The sequence below is a fragment of the Hermetia illucens genome, chromosome 1 (genome assembly GCF_905115235.1).
Source record: "Hermetia illucens chromosome 1, iHerIll2.2.curated.20191125, whole genome shotgun sequence".
NCBI classification, from domain to species: Eukaryota; Metazoa; Arthropoda; class Insecta; order Diptera; family Stratiomyidae; genus Hermetia; species Hermetia illucens.
The window spans coordinates 31,412,506-31,430,372 of NC_051849.1; the positions used below are offsets into that span (position 1 = coordinate 31,412,506).

The 17,867-nt window shown below is 40.4% G+C and overlaps 1 protein-coding gene across 1 annotated transcript in view; it reads left to right on the forward strand.

Moving 5' to 3' along the window:
• Positions 1-447: 447 nt before the first annotated feature.
• Positions 448-17,867, forward strand: part of LOC119655131 (calcium release-activated calcium channel protein 1) — a 63,215-nt gene continuing 45,795 nt past the window's right edge. The window contains exon 1 of the mRNA XM_038060869.1: positions 448-1,154. The gene's annotated coding sequence lies outside the window, so the exon portion shown is untranslated. The remainder of the gene's footprint in view (positions 1,155-17,867) is intronic.

Here is a 17,867-nt window from a genome sequence, read left to right on the forward strand (position 1 = left end):
CAGATTGATGCAGACAGGAGTCGGGTGCTAGGAAAACCATGGAAGTGACCCCTCAATTTTTTCCTTATAGCCAAGTTTTTTCCAGGTCTTGGAGGGTGAACTAATTTTTGGCCATAAAAATGATTGAAGCAGAAATTTTTTATTAAAATCACTCTATATTTTGACTATACAATATTCTGGTTGTGTTGAATTTTCACATTAATGTTAAAAAAATCTAAATAACTAAATATCTTGAGCAGCAGTAAACCCTCTTTAGTATAAGAACAAAATTAGAAAATTTTCATTTTAACTGAAATATAATGAATTCAAGCCCCTTTCCCCAAATTAGAAGTGTTTCAATGATATCACAGCGGTTCTGGCGTCGTTGCTGATGAGCATTTTGAAGTAATCCCGCGGTAAAATAAGTAATAGTACAAAGTACACCAACTGTTTCAGATACAGATACCTAGACTTTTCATTTGGTCGTCGGGTAGCGTGTAGATCAGTTGCCTATGATTCGACACCGCAATCTGGTAGATACGACTGTCGGTTTTTCAAGGTGTCTAGCTGCACTCTAAGAAATATCGAATAAATCACCTGAGTGCATATACAGTGATTGTAAATTATTTTAGAGCAAATACGGTTGTGTGACACCCAACGGTTTAGATAAGAAAACCTAATCCTTTCACGCCGACGCACAACCGTGAAGCTTGCGTTAATTTAGATTCAAACATCAAATGAGTCTGTGTGTTCCTTTTGTTTTATTTTACAAAGATCAGTCGTGAAAGTGCACACTGATACGGTGGTTAATCCGGAATCCGGTTAGAGATTTTCCGAAGAAAATGCACCTGAAGTGTTTAAAGGTTGTTCGCTTGGTATTAAGATGCTAACGGTACATATATCTGATGCATAGTAGGCTCGTCGTTAGTGTTCATTGAATGTGAAAAGTGAATTTATTAATTCAGTGTAGTCGACGAGGCCGCATGCTTCGCATAATTAAGTATCTACAGATTGATAGCTTAGATGCCAATCACTCGGCGAGATTGTGTGAAATAAACGATAAATTCATGCACCAAGTGCAAGTGCATCAAGAACGACTGCATTGTCATCATCCATCTACATCTGAAGAGAATCTCAGACAGTATTTGTTTCGTCGTGCAGGTGTTACTACTTCCGTATGTTGAATTTTCTAATCTCTATTTAATTTTCATTATACATAAACATGCGCTTCTGAATCGTAATTGTGTCTGAGTGAGTCTACATTTTATAATAATGGAAGGCGCTTTGATTCTTGAATAAGTAAATGCTTCTCGGATAAAACCCAGCGTAGTAAAAAACTAAGATTCTTCTGACCTTCAAGGAATTTTTTGATTATTTTTAAGATATACAAATTGATTATGGAATTTCCCAATACTTCTTGCGATTAGTGCAGATTTTTCATATCTGGTTGAGTTTTCGCCTCATTTATTCAGTATTTTTATATTAGCGGTATCCAGAGGTATCCAGAGAGAACTTCAGGCCCGGGATGAAACTGGAGCCAATATAAAAATTATGCGGGCGCCCTTATTCTCTTTCTTTCATTAAAATCATCGTCATGCACTACAGAAGGATGTAGGTACATATATAGTATAGTTCCATAGCTTCTCTCAGCTTATGTAGTCCTTCATTCAGAATGATGGCAATTTGAGTTCTTCGATGATGCATCGCTCACCGGAGTCCATGGATGCGTAGAGCCTTCAAGTAAGAGTATCACCGTCCCTGTGTTAACTGCAGGGAAGTGGCGCAGCGGAACATTCGAAATTTATTTCGAAATTTATTTCGAATGTTGTTAATTCGATTGACAGTGGCCACCATCGGTGTTCTCCGTGGCCGAGCAGGCCATGATTAATTAATTTTTGAATTGAAAAATATGAATATTAAAAAGTTGAGAAATGTCAGTTTAAGAAAATAAAAAGAAGATTATGTCCCGCCTCTCTGTAATGAGTGTATTTTTGCCTTCTGTGGATTTAAAGTAATTTGCAATTTAATTAAGCTCTCCAAAGTGTCATGTAGTGGTTAACATGTCTGAAGTTAGTGAAAAGGAAGAGTTTTCCTAGACGAAAAATGTTCTGGTATTTTAACATCACCACTCACTGAAGCACAATGTCTAGTTCTGTCCGGTATTCCGAATAAAGACGCTCAAAGTGATGTGTGACTTTACCTAACAAGGTAGCACTACAATTGGTGACCCCGAACTTCAAAACCGGTGCAGATTCCAGATACTACCAATCTGGTCGTCAGTCCTTCAGAAGAGACCACACTTCCAGAAATTAATGGCATTCCAATCGTTGCTTAAACTATATTGAATCAAGAACCAGCACCAATTTCAAACAAATGACGCTTTTCTCACCATCAAAAATTGGAAACAATATCTTTGAAAATTTTGCCACGCCGAAACTACAAATTGACATCCTATTAGCCAGATGGAAAGAACAACATTAAGTCTTCAATATTAAGTCTCTTCCCCTCAAGAACGCCTGCTCTTTCAACGCCCAGTACATCGCGCTCCACTACTTCAAGTTCCGGCCATTTTGTCCAAACAAATAACAATAGCCAGTTCAAAGTTCAGACCTTTCCACCAATCCCACCTGCCGTAGTTAGTGCAGGGCTTCGCAAAATTCGGTATCGCCGCGTCTTCGACAGAAAACTCGCGTCGGAGCATTAGCTTTATTTCGAATGCTGATAACCCCGCTGCGCCAGAAGGGCATGGATAAAATAGTGCAGGTAAATTTACCACCGGCACCTTTTCAATCACGTTTTCGAGATGCTTCTTCATGAATTCGAGTCTTAGTCTGGATACTGCTTTTGTGGCAGCTGAGCCTAATCAACATTTAAAGCGGATGGTATTCCTTCCGACTTTAATAATTATCCTCTTCTTTACGCCCTTGGGAACGATCTTAGTTTTCGAGGATTGGAATAAATGTGACATATATGCTCCAACTACAGGCAGTGTTTTCTGGTAGATTATACGAGAAACATGCCTTTACATTTTGTCCCTCTTTAATCATAGGTCTAGCTTTACTTTCACCACATCAACTTTTATCCTGTTAGAACTCCCACAATTCATTGAAAGTTCTTACTTTTCATATCGATACGTTTCTCATCAAAATTCTGCCCTAAATAATTTATGATTTTTCTATTGTCCTAAGTTTACTAAATATAAAGTAGACTTTTTCAAAGTGACCACCAGAAATGCCATCTTTGCTCTTGGTATAATCCGGGTGTTCCACATTTTGACCAAAATCTTGCAGTCAGAAGCCTATCCGAAAGTAGTTTTCCGTATCATAGAAGCGAACCCTGCGTTCCCACTAATATTATAATGTGAATGCGGGAATTTCCGTGCCCATATTATTTATTTTCAAATAAAATACTCAGCCTTCTGTAGCATTTTTTACATATCATCAGTGTTCTTGCTAATTGTCACTGCCATTTTCACTAACCTCATAACGTTTTCCGAAGCGATTTTCGTCACATTGTTCACTGACGAAACATCGTTGCTATTTGATGTTTCGCATTCCTATTTCATTCCTCATTCGCTCTATTGTGGAGTATTGGGACGTCTCTCAAAGTCTCTTTTTAAGGTTTAGTGTGAAACAAAACTTTATTAAAATCGATTAAATGTCTTTCTGCCCGTCTCTCCGTAATTTTTTGGCGTTGAAAGGTGGAAAGGTTCAAAGCCTACCACTGATTCCTACCGTATGATTATGTGAGACTTTTACGCACTAAAACCACCTCCTTCTCCTTCGCTTAGCCCAAGGAACTGCCATATCGGTATTGCGTCGTCATGTGGTTCTCGGGTGACAACCGCGCTCCGGCGTCAATGTTCGCCTCCGCGCTGTGTGCGACAAACCTTGGGCACTTAAAAGCAACAAGCTCCACACCCTCCGGAATTATCCGGTCGGCCTATCTGTCTGTCCGTCTGTCACACGAGATTTACTCTAAAACAACTGGAGCTAACGTCGCGAAATTTGGTGAAAATATAGTATGTCTGTGAACCACAACACGTGCAACAAGTTGGATCATTTGGTGGTGGGTTTAAGGGGGTCCCAGAAAATGTGGGGCCTCAATTAGTGTTTTTTGAAAATGATCCTAATTCTGATATTGGGTGAAATTCAGAGAAGTGAGGACTCAAAATGTGTACCCCAAAAAGTGAAAGAGGTCTCGCTTTCAGAATCTATCCAACCGAAAAATCTAAAAAAAATCATAGTGATGCATCTATTCAAAATTTAGGCTTCAAAATATATTTGCTCAAATAAAGTTAATAATAGCATCTTCTCCTTTTTCTTCAGACTTTGTCTCGTTCACAAGCAAGGTCGGCTCGTCTGGATGCTGATCTGGATGCAATCCCTGAGGTTTACAAATCCCTATCCAGCGTCTCAAGCCACCATTGTTTCAGCCAACCTTTGGTCGCTTACCATCGACTTCAATGTTCAGACCAATCTTGACAAGTGAATTCTCGTTAGCATGAATTACATGACCATACTATTGAAGACGTTTCTCTTGCAGTTTTTCCACGATCGGTGCAACCCCATATCGACCGCAGATATCGTCATTTCGGATATGATTAAAACGTGTTACGTCAGTAGCCAAACGCATAGTACTATATTTTAGAAATTTATCCGAAAACCCCCTTAAGTTCATTCTAGAAGTATAAAATTGGAATGAATATAAGTGACAATATAACACGCAATTAGTTATAGAAGGTCAAAGTTTTGTATTTCACGTACAAAGTGAACTCATATGAATGGCGGAGTTAGAGTTGGAGACATATTGGATAGGATTCGACCCTGGCAACGAAATCAGGAAGTTAACGCTCAAACAATTCCCTCCCCCCTCACACCACCCCGCCACATCGATGTGGATTGTCTAATATTTTGATGGGATCATCAATCTCTATGAATAATTTTATTTTCGCATTATGATTCGATAAATGGTGTTATTCATTACTTTCGCAATTCGATATGGTCCTCCCTTATGCAATTGCAGCTTTGGTAACTTTTGTTTTTTCCGTCATGGATTGTAAAGAATTACTAACTGTCCTTCAAGAAAGTATTCTGATCTTTTTTCCTTAAAGGATTGACGGGGTCCTAAGTCCGCATCCACATCCATAAGAGCAGCCTACACCTACTTTTCTTGGTCCACGGACCTCTAGTTTTGGGCATAGCACCCAAAGTTAAAAAAATCAGGGACGAAGACGGCTTATGATTTCGGTCAGGGTAGAGACAACTCATCAGGGGTCCCACAATAAGCGAACCTCTCAATCCTCAAATAAAAAATCCAGCTGCGGCCAGGCTTTGGTTATGTTTTGCGAATATATCAAATAAACGGTGAGCGTTAACATCTATTGGGTCACGTTGCTCATAGGGCAGAAGTGAAGCAGCGTCTGATGGGTTGCCTCTGCCTTGGACGAAACCGTATGTCGTCTTTGTCTCTGGCATTCTGATTCTACTCTTAAGTGATAATTTGCTTTTAATTTATGACATGTTCTTCTCAAGTATTGGTCAAATATTTTTATAGATTGCATGGACTTCCTGCCGCTTTTCTAACATGAAATCATCGTCGTGTTGGTTTCACTATGGATTAATATGCCAAAAGCAGCGGTCTTCATTAAAGATGTTCTTGAGATATTTTTCTAAAGTTTGATTAAATCTTTCCAATATCTCATTTGTCCGATAAATCATGTATTTCTTTGAAAATCTCCTACTTAAAATTTCCACCTTAGCCTTGTATCCAACATCCAACAGATCCATTTTTCTACAAATATATCCAGGCATATTTCAGTTTCCTGGTTAAGTATTGGGGATAGTTCCGGCCGGTGTTTTTGCGGATTCCTATCCTGTTTGCTCGGAACTACTGCCATCCAGCCCAGTCAAATTATGGTTTATTTTTTCAACAGTTGCAGAAATAGCCAAGTACCCATCATTTGTGTCATGGTTTTTGCCTTTGGAACGATGATCTCCATTCAAAATTCACCGCTCTACCTTTTCTAGATACAATTATGGTATCCATTTTATAGTTGGAATTTTACTTGAAATTTCTTTCTTGTGCATTTTTTGTAAAAGTATTTAACGTGACTGGTTCAGGAACATTTTTCAATAGAGCAATTTTGATGATATCCTCTCGTCCGTCGGCTCTGGTTATAGTCTTCACAGACGAATTTTACAACTTTGGAGGTTTCCAGACTAATGTGCTCATCCTCCTCGATTCTTGACTTGGGGAAGCCACCGCAATTTCACATGTCTTCAAATGGAAGGAAATGTTCTGGGAACATTTCACCGATTCAACTATTGTCAATAGCGTTGGGGTTTTACTAAAATACCTTATAACTTACTTCTACTTCGGATCTAAAAATAGACGGCCCATGAATATACCATGAATTTGAGTTAATTTTTTTCGAGGGCTTCCTCCTTTTTTTCTTTCTCCTTAATCCCACAGAACCTTAATAGGGGCATCCTCTAAATAATGGCCTGAGGATGTCAAGGATAGGAGGAAACCTCAGAGGCCGCGCCTTAATAACTATCTGAGGCAAAAAAAGCGATGATCGGGACTGTGATCCGTCGTGAATCCTCCCTCTCGATCGCGGCACTCGGCTCCGGAAACTTCCGGCTCCAGGCACGCGGTCGAGCCGTTTGTTTTTATTTTCCAGATTTAATTTGCGTTCTGGTTTCTTCCGTTAGGCCATCGCGAATTCCTTTCTTTATTGTCTATTTTTAAATCCAGTGCGGACCCACGCATCGGTATAGATACGTTAATTTTGTACTAATGACAAGTGAAGAATCAAAGCGCTCATTCCCGAGCCTGGCTAGCACAGAGGCGCGCAAGAACGTATCAACCGAGCACCTTGATGGAGTTTCTGTCTTTGCGGACGGACCTTCACGGTAAATTTCGCCAACTTTTTAAGTTTCTAGGATAACTCTTTCCTCTAGGCTACCTTCGGCCACACAGGATGGTCGTTTGTCATCCTATTTCCCTAGGTTCATTACACATCGTTGAAGAATTTTAGGATCATTCCCCGTTGAAAAGTTAGGCCGCCCCGAGAAAGGGATATTGGTTGCGCGATCATTTTTGCGATAATCAAGGAGATTAGCTGAGGAGGACCATCCCCGGTGGATATAGAAGCAAGGATCGTAACGCGCCCTTCGCCTTGCTACAATGATTGCCCTACATTAACATTATCAATGATATCAAAATAGCCGCAATTTCTTCAGGAATAACGACCGCTATGGGTTTTTAGCGAGACTAGAAAGGTGGAACCTTTTTTTATCTCTTACAAACTCTCTTTACCATCTGGCTCTTAGTGGGTGGGTTCGGCAAATACAAACAAAAACCTTGGCAATATCAGAATATTCCCCATTTGAAGCACCATCACTTCTTAAAAGGGGTGACTCCATCCTTTCCCGTTCACGGGGTAGGATTAAAAATTTAAACTTTACCATGATGATGTAAAAAAAACCATTTTGAGGAGCCCTAACTTTTTAAGGGGACCACCGCTATGAGTTTTCATCGGGTTTGAAGATGAGATACCTCTCGCTGGTCGCCTCCAGCAGTTTTAAACTGAAGTTTAAATGTGGTGAATAGGATTGTGTCTTTATAGGTTAAAATCTTGAACTGCAGTTCCATATTCTCTTTCGTTATCCTAAGAGGGCCCATATTGCTCTATTTTTGTGATTTTGTGCAGCCTTTGTTCTAGCTGACCTGTTAGCATCGATTTGACACACCTCTAGCTTTTGTATCTTAGTGTTCAGGTATTCTATTTTCAAATCAAGTTTCCTTGTATTCTTTTTGATTTTGACGCCGATGCCTTCGATATGTTGTTTGGCGTCTCCCTGTCACTTCACAGCCTCTTCACCTTTCTGCTACTTTCTATTACTCTCTTGAGGTTGTGCTACCTTTTTTGCTGTTTTTCCTCTTAAAAAATAAGTTGGTTTGCCATTTCCTTCCCATACGTTTCTATCAGGCTCAATAGTATATCCATATGTCCTGTATACTGCGCGTTCTTCAACATGGACTTCATGCGATTTCAAAGTTTCACGAAGTCTTCCTTATAATTTTATTTTTGTCCCCGTTGTAGTCTATTACAATACCGCTACCTTCCTTTTGAGCTGCCCCCTTTCAAATACTTGCATTCTGCTATTTCCCCTAAAATGATCCCACACATGTCATTAATTGGTACGTGGATACCAAGATGACTGATTCAAATGTCTCCTGTTGACTTCTTTATGGAGTAAATGGCATGCAAACAGTTTCTTTTATTGGTATTGGTACTTCTTTTCCTATGTGATTCCTATGGTTGCGACTATGCATCCGTTTCATTATCGTCAGGTGTAGACTTAGTTTAGTAAGGAACTGCATCCTGGTTTGCGCCGAGGTTGATCAGTTCGATATCCCATATATAGTTGTCTGGCGTTTTGGCCTACGTCAACGCTCCATCTCAGTTATGGCCTAAACACAACAGCGCAACAACACGAAATAAAAAAAATGTTGGGGGCGATTCTTTCCGATCAGTACCGGGCTTTTTCTCATGGCTGCATTCGCTAGTAGGTGAACTGGCTTATTTTTGTGGAGGGAAGTCGCTATTAAAGCAAAGGGTTGGTCTTTTTGTGAGGCTAGTGGGGCTCTGAGAGCTATCTGAACTATCTTGGATTTGTGGTGTGTGGGGTTCTTCCTATTCAGTTTGCTTGAGGTGTGATCGAGTTGGAACAGAAAAGAATAAAGATATTGTCCATTATTGCTCGGGCGTTAGGGAGATACAGGAATAAGACGGCAAAAATTACTTTGCAAGTTTGTTGCCGTATGGGCTATGTTTGGGTCAGGCTGGAGGAGGTTTTAAACAATGTCCATTACAGGATTCCTTTCCGAGAGGAATTCTGTGTACGCTTAACTAGTCCTTCAAGGACCTCATCAAGCGTTCCTAAAAGGGTGTGTGGTGCAAATTGCTAAGAGGAGAGATTAGAACATAGCATTAAGATATTGGGAGAATGGCAATAGGTTTGCGAATTGTTCGGTGTGCGGCGTCTGTTGTGACCTCTGTGTGTGAGTGTATATAAGGGGGTGTGATTGGGAAATGGGGAGAAGGTTAAATGGGGATGATATCCTGGGCTTAAAAGTAATTTACTCTGATGTTCTCCTAGTCAATTGAAGAACAAGGAGAAGATGTGAGTTTCACGCAGAATATTTGGGCTGTCCACTAGCTGGGCATTCAACGAAGTACACCATGCTCTAGGACAAGCCTACACTCACCTGATGATCATTAACAGGTACCCACAGAGAGAGAATTTTTGTGCAAATTGCAATCCTCAGTAAGCAGTTGTTATGAGGTAATTTGAGGTTTTTTATATTACAGTAATCAGGGTATCCCACGTCTTCCTCCAACTTGGCGGTATTCTGGTTGCTGAGCAGGCTAACAAAATACTCAACCGAATGCTCCAATATGCCCTGCCTTAAAAAAAAATTGCATACGATTGGAAATTAGATTTCCCTCTTTGTCTCGGGAGGATCAGCAAGATCAAGGATAATGTATGCGTGCCTGCTGCGGTGGCTCAATGCACTTCTTACACACCAATTGGTTCTCCTAGATTTCCTTTTCTGTCTGTGCTTATACTTATCGAAAATTCGAAGACTTCTGTAAGTCCTTACACCGATAGCTCTGACACTTCCTTAATCGGAATTTCGAAATATATTACCAAGCATTCGTTCGAACACTAGAGTGAGGATTTATATCAAGTTATTATGTATAGGTCTGAAAGTCTATTATGGATGACATTGGAATATATTTAGAATTTAGATTGCTGTATTTCTACCACAACTACTATGTAATAGTTGATAAGTATCCGGAAGACATAAAACTCACTACTGTCTTCTTTTTAAACTGAGGCATTTATTTTATTAGCGCTACTTTAAAAAAATGTACAGATATTCATGTGCACTTGACTTAATGCATAAAAATGCACTTATTCTGAATGAGTAAACCAACCACGTGCTAGATATGAATGCGGTTAATGTAAAAGTATTCTGGAAAGTTTTTCATTGTAAATCTATACATATTTGTAAACAAATTAGTCAGTTATCAGTTAAAATGAAGGTGAGAAAACAAAACAAAATGGAAAATATTCTATTACTTATAACTTTCATCATGCATGCTACAACATAGATAGACTGACAAAAAAGCCGGTACTTCCGCTGGTAGGCGGCCTTCAAATTGAGCGCTCAATTTAGAATATTTTTTCTAATAAATCAACCGGCCAGAAAGTTATTCAACCCGTGCATTACGCGTTGCTGACATTGAATTTTATTGATATATTCCTGCTATAAATACTCACACTTAATACTTCACTAGGCTACTACTCGCATAAGTGTTATTACCTTTTAGAATGATAATTTTGTCATTGATCTGCATACTCGTTTGCTTGAAACCATTAATGGTGTTTACATGCTTAAGAAAACAATTTATTCAACGAAATTCAGTACTATTTTCAAGAAAAGCCATTAAATTCAGAGCAGATGCTGGTTACGAAGGTGAGGTATGTGATCTTTTATCAACTACGGCTATGTAGCTTTCCAATTGAAAACAACATTGTTTATACTAGACTTAATATCGTTTTTATCTGGAATCGGAATGCCCATGATTATTGAAGTGTTTTTATACTTAGATATGCTCCAACTTTATAAGTTTTCTTCTGCCGAGAGTCATTGCGCGGAAAGCTCCTATTAATTTCATGCATGCAAACATGCATGCATTATATTTAAATTACGGAGTTCAAATCGAATGACCTTGAACATTCTAAATTAACTTTCTCTTAAGGGCAAAATTTATGGGGACAGGAAATTATTAATAGAACGCTGAATGTCGCGTAAAAAATCATGGGAAATATTTAGTATAGTAGAAAGAGAAATTTCAAAGCTATGAAGGGTTCTTAGAAAGGATGGGTCGGAAAAATTGGATTCTGCTAGAAAAGCAGATAGTACTTTCATGATCTCCAGAGTTGAACCAGTGCAGACTCTCTTGGATGCACTCTATCCGAGAGAACAGGTGACAGAAGTGGGAGGGACAAAGTTGGCGCTTTATACCAAACTTTTCAGCAACAAAGTTTTGCACAAGGAACTGGAATATTGCGATGTTGTGGCTACTAGTGCAACAGCAAGACCCACTATCTTCTTTGATGGCGCTACAGCCAAAATCGAGCCTTGGCCTCTCGGATGCATCGTCTCCAATTATTCCGATCCAAAGACCGTGTCCTCCAGTCATCTTAGAATTGGTTTGCAATCTGCGTCCGTTGAGCCCTCCCAACGTTTCTTTTGCTTCCTTTTGGGCCGGCTACCATCGGTTCTGCGATTCAGCACTCGTTCCGAAATCCTTTCCTCATGCATTCGTTCAATGTGACCAGCCCATTGCAATTTCCGGATTTTTGACTAGTGTCGACACTGGTGGGTCGTCAGATGGTTCATACAATTCATGATTGTATCTGATTCGTCAGGCATCCCCTTGCTTTACCGCTCCAAAAATCTTTCGGAGGACTTTTCTCTCGAAGCTATCAATCTGCTTTTTCGACATTCGCGTGTAGGTCCACCTCTCGCATCCATACAACAGCACCGGGCGAATTAAAATTTTGCAAATGCATAGTTTATTGCATCTGTGTACTTTTCTTGATCTCATTATGGGGACGACCTTATAAAATGCTTTATGAGCAGTAGTAATCCGCCTTTGGATTTCGTGCTTTTCGACTCCGTCCTACGAGACTAGGGCTCCTAGGTAGACGAATTGGGCCAACTGTTCGAAATTATTCTTATCCATTGCAATATTCTGCGTACTTGCAGTTGCCTTTCGAGTTTGGATCATGTATTTCGTTTTGGAGTCATTGACCATGAGCCCCACTTCACTCGCTGTTGACTCAAACTCCTGGAGCTCTTCCTTCGCACGAAGCATCGATTGGGCAAGAATGTCCATGTCACCTGCGTGCACTACCAGTTCCGCGGATTTTACCAGTAACGGACCTCTCGTATCGACAGAGGCCATTTTCCTGATAACGTACTCGTGCACCAAGTTAAAGAAGGTGAGGGCGAGATCATGCTGATATTATTGAAATACTTTGTGTCAGTTCATTTTGGATTTTTACCTGGCCCCAGTTGTTAATCATTGTGGCTTTCACTAGCCGGACTAACTTCGGTAAGAGTTTTAGTTCGATCACTATTCTGTACAGAGCATTACGATTAACACTATCGTATGCATGGCAAAAATTAACGAACGGTTGGTGCATATCGATGTCATATTCCAAGCACTTTCCAAGCATCTGCTTAACTGGGGATGGACGATTCCTACATAACGACAAAATCTATGAGCAATACCACGACCGTCCGGTTGTGGATAAAATCCGGTATGGATCACGTTGGTCCTGTCCGAAAAGTCAATATCCATGGTAGAAAAAGAAGACAAGGCAGACCCTGCCTGAGATGGAGCCATGGCGTGAGTCAAGACGCTAGACAGCTTTTAGGGATATCAAATTGCAGAACCGGGGTGTCTGGAGTTCCTTATTGAGGCAGGCATAGACCGGATACCGGTTGTAGCGCCGTTGATGATGATAATGATGCTTACCTGCAAATATCTGGTTGTCGATGGTCCGAATTTGTAGCCACCTTGGTATTCCCCGATGATGACTCTATACTCTCTCAGCTGTCGTTCAATTATATTGGTCAGCACCTGTCCCACGTGCACAGAAATTAGATCGCCCTTTAGTTTTCGTAACGCAACGATCACCCTTTTTGTCTACTGATTAGTTTGCAGATTCGACTGGTGAATTCTGTTCCTCCTTCTTTTTAGAGCTTGGCTAGGATGCATCGATTCCAGAGCTTGATATGATTTTAATTGAAACAAAGCTGCCTCTACTTCGTATAAAGTGGGGGTTTGGGCACTCGTTCTCCGGTTAGGTCATCCGGAATGACATTAGGAGTGGAAATGTGTCATCAGGTTCAAAAGGTTTTGAAAATACTGAGCTCATCTTCCTTTTATTTGAGTCGCGTTGCAGATGATATTGCCGTCCTGATCTCTACAGAGGGTGGTTCACGGTTTAAAATCTATCTTCATCTGTTTCACTACGCTAAATGCTACGTCGTTCTTCCATCAAATGTTAAGATTTTGTTGTGATTGAGCTTTCGTTGTTCTCTTCTTAACGTATTGCCGTAGCTCGTGATACTTCTCTTCTCTGGCTCGGGTTCGTCCTTCTATTAGTAGTTGGTAGCTTTTCTTTCTTTTGTTGTTAATCGTTTCCAGGCCATTGAACCATTAGTTACGATATCTCCGTTCTACATGCTCAAGGGTGTTTTTAGCTGCACTCTGGATACCATCCCTAATTTTTCGCCACAATTCGTCACTACTTTTCTCAACATCAATATGAGGTGCCTTGACTGTGGACATATTAAGCACTTTAACCGTGTCTTCTTTCAAATTTTCCACATTTATTTCGGAGTCCTCCTCATGTAGCTGCGGCTGCTTTTGGCTATTCGGCCACAGTATCTCCCTCTAACCAGAACACAGTACGAGTCACAGTTAGCACCTCATAGCGTCCTCATGTCCATGTTTATCGACGAGGTGGTCAATTTGACTGAATGTCTGCCCGTCTGGTGACACCCACGTCATTTTATGTATTGTTCTTATGGGGAAACAAATGGAGCTTACCACTAAATTTGTGCTGCTGGCGAAGTCGATGAGTCTTTGACCATTATCGTTGTTTTATTATGGAGGCTTTGCCATCCTTTTATGGCTCTGTGAAGTAGTTTGTTATTTACTTCGTCCCTGAGGCATTTATTTTCTTGGAACGCAAGAATCATCATCATCATTAACGGCGCAACAACCGGTATCCGCTCTAGGCCTGCCTTAATAAGGACATCCTGTTCGATATCCCTAAAAGCTGTCTGGCGTCCTGACCTACGCCCTTGCTTCATCTCAGGCAGGGTCTGCCTCATCTTCTTTTTCTACCGTAGATATTGCCCTTATAGACTTTCCGGGCTGAATTATCCTCATCCATACGGATTAAGTGACTCGCCCACCGTAATATAATGAGCCGCATTTTATCCACAACCAGACGGTCATGGTGTCGCTCACAGATTTCGTCATTATGTAGTCTACGGGAATCGTCCACCCTCATGAAGGGGGCCAAAAATTCTTCGGAGGATTCTTCTCTCGAACGCGGCCAAAAGTTCGAAAATTTTTTTTGCTAAGAACCCAGGTTTCCAAGAAATACATGAGGACTGGCAAGATCATAGTCTTGTACAGTAAGAGCTTCGACCCTATGGTGAGACGTTTCGAGCGTTGGCAGTCAGTTCTCGTTTGATCCGTGCGATTCGATGTTGTTCGTTGTTTGATTTTTGGCGCTGACGTTGCTACCATGTACTTCGTCTTGCCTTCATTTATGTGCAGCCCGAGATCCCGCACTGCCTGCTTGATCTGAATGAAAGTGGACGGTACATCTCAGGTTGTTCTTCCTATAATGTCAATATCGTCAGCGTAGGCCAGTAGTTGGGAAGACTTAAAGAGGATGGTGCCTCTCGGACAATGCGAACAGAAAGTCTTTATACCTGAAGCGCCCCTTATCCCGACTTGTTTTCCCACTACAATCACAGTTGTTTCCAGGTACAGAAATTCTTCCGGTCCCATTCCGGCTTAGCTCTCCTGAAATTACAATGCGATTAACTACAGCTTCTCTGTCGATTACACCAGAATGACCATCCGGCTTGACTATGGTCGATCACGAGGCTACTATGGAAATCAGAAAATAGGTTAAGTAAGTTCGCCGTGCAGGTTTACTTAAGTGGAGTTCCACTAAAGTGTCACGTTGATACATGCTCACATGCTTCTGTGCTACCGAGGCTAGGGAATGTTGGGGAAGGGTTTTTGTCTAGCTCTTAATTCTCCTTCCCGTAATGAAGAAAATGTCACATGTTTGGTGTCTTGGCCGATGCACTATACCTTGCAGCTTCTGTATCAATTAATTTAATTTAAAGTCCAAGGGTATGTACCTTGCTGTCCTTGCATTCAAACCCGGCGATGACCTTCAATTCTTTCTTTGATCCTTCCAAGGGAGTTCATTTCAAGATAAACCTCCAAATTTATCAACATCTCCAGTCCAGGAGGATGTTGCCCCACTAACTAATGAAAAGTACAACATTTAACTTTTCACGGGATTCACGTGCTCCTGAAACTTAACTCGTCCCATCGCAGGGGAATTTTCGGAGAAAGTTACACAAATCAGTGTTGTACCAAAGATGCCGTTCCTCTTCATCTGATATCATATTGGACAAAGGAATAGGGTCGTAGGGAGAGAATCTGAATTCAAGGGGGAAATTCTGTCCCCCCTCTTAAAATCGCAGAATCACTCTAACTATGTTAAAATCGCTATTCGGGACTCTTTCTGGGCCCGAGGAAACACTTCGTCTTCCTACAACTGGCTATCGACAATATTAGGAATCGCAGCGAAACTTTTCCAACTCACCACAATGGTAATGAAGCGATTCGGCACCCAAAGTTAGTGATGGGCTTTTTTTTTCAATCTATTAAGAGCACAAGCATCCGACAAAATGCTAGAAGCTTTCGAAAATAGTGTCCTGAGAAAAACTAGCCGAACGAAACCTTTCGAAGGTCGATGGAAAATAAGACACTACCATAGGTTGTACGAAGCGGTTGACGAGTCCTCTATGCTTTTGTTCATCTTCGTGCTCGTCCCGTTGCTATAGGCGTATCATTTATTCAATTTTAAGTGAGATGGTAATGAAACTAGGCCGCAATCTCACTGAAAATGAAATGCTAAAAAGGATATGACAACGAAAAAGAGATTGTGCCGCGAGAAGCCTTCTATATACTGGTGGATGACAGAAATTACTGACCTACGGAAGGAGTATCATAAGGTCCGCCGTCTGGCACAATGTTTACTCGCGAACGAGAAGGGCATGCCCCATAAAGGCAAAGTATAGATCAGCAATAAGGCGGAAATTTATAAGCTGGTTTTCCATCAACGGTGAGGCTTGCTGCTTGGGTCGTTTAACGCTTGCTTGAAGGAGGGCATTCAGAGAAGTGACCAGAAGAGAGACAAAAGCATAATTTCATTGAAATCGAAAATTAGGGAAGATACACATTATTATCCGAGTATCGACGGGAACAATGTATAAAGTAGTTACTTCACTTAATTTCCAATAAAAAATTATGAAGCAAACAAGGTTTCGCAACTACCACTCCCCTAAATTCACACATATTTGTATATACATATACAAAATAACTCCTTCTCTATAAGATGCTATCTTGGCGACTTGTTTTTATAACCTTATTTTCCATTCATGGAATCTAGAATCTACAAAGTTTTGTGTAAATAATTATGATCACTTGCTTTGTTTACCTACTTGTATCCGTCTATCCATCTCGAGGTGACAATTATTGTTCGACTAATTAAAAAAGCTAGATTCCGAGACCTAAAGCATGCGATCTGCTTTATTTGCAGGTAAAGCTGGGAAGTTTGTAGATAACTAGGTATGGGATGTAAATATTTGTGCAGAAATTAGTACTTGTATTAGCAGTAAAATGATTACGAGGTAGAATTTGAGACGAACAGCCAACAAGGGAGAACAATGCTTGATTTGAATGAGGATGCTTTTTCTTACTGTCATTTCGTTTAATCTTCTACGTACGCCCGGGATTATAATCATGACGACGAACATTCCACGTTACTCGTAGAGTTATTATAGTACTACCTATTTTGAGTAGACAGTTTGAATTTTATGGAATTGAAAACATAGACAAAGGGGATTTCTTGAAAATGTTATTTTCTTGAGATTTATCTTTGGTAAACACTTAAGGATAAAATTCAAATCTAACCTTATATGCACATATATGTCTTTAATGAAATGAAGACATACTATATGTGGGCATATTGTATAAGTTAGGATAACAATATTTTTATGTTGAAAGGAGCCTTAAGTTGAGACCATTATTTATTTACATGTACACATTTTCCTTTGAATTGTTTTTTCCTGTTTCTACGTAATTTCAAAATTTATTATTTAAGTCTACACAGTAAATCCTTATTTTGAAAACAATTAGTTTTGAGTAAGCAATTCTTCGCTTCTGTTTTGAACAGATTGCTTCCACTGTCAATTAAATTTTTAGATACCAACAGCAAATTCATCTTTTTCGTAAACAAACTCTGCTACTATAAAGACTGATTCACTTCCGTGTGGGGAAACTTCTTTTTTATCTCATCCAAATTATTTATCAATGATTTGTATGATTTCTTACCTTGATGAGAGTATGAATGCATTTACGCACAGAGTCTTGGACTCCCCCAAAGTTACGCCGTCGAACTACAAACTAAACACCTCCCCATTGTCAGAGAGCTAGCCCTGAACCGTTTGTCATGTTACTTCGCCTCCCACCTTCCGGAGCCTTCAAATCAGGGAATTCCTTTCTCCAATGAAAGGGGAGAGGAGGAAGGGGACTGCTAGTACAAGGAACTTCTGCCATTCTGCCCCTTCACTGGTCGAGGTCTATCTTCTCCTGGTTTAAATAGAGCTGCTAACCTATTCCATTCCACATTTTACAGGAAAAAAAGTTGTAATGGGCATCGTCTACAACTCCATTGCAAAAACACACAATGGTGCCTTTCCAATCTTATGCAGGTAAGATTAAAAAACTCCGACTCACCCTTACCATGTTTCTAATTCAGTCACGCTCCTAAGTTGTTCATGAGCCGCGCAGCCCATCTAGCTCTAGTCCCATTTTGCGAAGAGAGTTGCCACTCATCTAATGTACGTTGCCGTTCTTTAGGAACAACCACTTTCCTTGACCCTTTGCGCTTGTATATGGCTTTATG